Genomic DNA, 1386 nt, shown 5'->3' with positions numbered 1-1386 from the left:
GCTTTTGAACTGTGCTGTTGGAGAAGACTCTTGAGAGTCCCTTGGACTACAAGGAGATCCAACCAGTCCATTCTGAAGGAGATCAGCCCTGGGATTTCTTTGGAAGGACTGATGCTAAAGCTGAAACTCCAATACTTTGGACACCTCATGTGAAGAGTTGACTCATTGGAAAAGACTCTGATGCTGGGAGGGATTGGGGGCAGGAGGAGAAGTGGAGGACAGAGGATGAGATGACTGGATGGCATCACCGACTCAATGGATGTGAGTTTGAGTGAACTGCGGGAGTTGGTGATGGAGAGGGAGGCCTGGCGTGTGCAATTCATGGGGTCACAAAGAGTCGGACACGACTGAGCGACTAAACTGAACTGAAACTTTATTAACGCTTTAGTGCAGGTTGTTCTGACTTTAAGGTAGCATCACATGGCATACTTCTGAGTACATTCCTGAAAAATTCTTTTGTACTTTTTCTGTTTTATAGATCTATGCAACCTCTGGCACTGTGGAGGCTATCATCTGGGTTCGGATCACATAGCAGTGAACAAATGGATATCAGAACTTTAGAAATCATTAAAGCAAGAGACCACAGTGATCTTAGAGTAGTGAACTGAGTGTTGCCATTAGTGTTCATGTCTGGATGATAAATTCTGTTCCAAATGCACCCTTAGGTAGTGTGAAGGGGTAGTTTTTAGGGAAATGAATTGTCAGAATACACTGCCTCAATATGGGCTGCCGTTCTTTTTCATAGTTGTGGTTTGCCAATGAAATGTATCATCCCCAACTGGACCTGTAGAATATTGTGCTGGAGGGTCCCTGCCCACCTCACTAAGTTCCTTATTAATCCATTTCAGCGCCACAGTCTGTGCTTTTTGTCTGACTCCTCACTGTCTCAGTGTGTGCTCAAAGGTCCAGCCAAAACTCCTGATTATCTGGTGGCTGGGAAGGACTGTCTCTTCATCTCACACTGGCTCTGCCAGACAAAGGTGCCTTCTTAATAAACAGGGAGGTTGGACCTGGATGGGGTCACTGGCAGAGAGTAGATGAGGCTGGAGGGGAAGGGGAAACAAGCAGTGGAAACACTTAGACTCAGACAAGCATTGAGTACCTGATGGAGACCATCCAAATTAGTGGGTTCTTTTTTTTTTCCTTTCAGATATACACCCGGGAGTGGGTTTTCTGGGTCATGTGTTAGTTCTGGTTTTAGATTTTGAGGACCCTCCTTACTGTTATCCATGGTGGCTGCACCAATTGACATTCCCACCAACAGTGTACAGATCGTGTCCACATGCTTACCAACATTTACTTCTGTTCTTTTTGGATGATAGCCCTTCTGATAGGTATAAGATAATACCTCATTGTGGTTTAAATTTGCATTCATATGATGATTAA

General features: G+C 44.7%; 1 pseudogene; it reads right to left on the bottom strand.

Annotated features, from left to right (window-relative positions):
* LOC104984494 overlaps nucleotides 1-1231 on the bottom strand; it is a 2202-nt pseudogene extending 971 nt beyond the window's left edge.
* Between the last annotated feature and the right edge of the window lie 155 nt (nucleotides 1232-1386).

The sequence above is a fragment of the Bison bison genome, unplaced genomic scaffold, assembly GCF_000754665.1.
Source record: "Bison bison bison isolate TAMUID 2011002044 unplaced genomic scaffold, Bison_UMD1.0 scf7180017864031, whole genome shotgun sequence".
In the NCBI taxonomy this organism is placed as follows: domain Eukaryota; kingdom Metazoa; phylum Chordata; class Mammalia; order Artiodactyla; family Bovidae; genus Bison; species Bison bison.
This window is presented reverse-complemented; position numbering and strand designations above follow the sequence as displayed.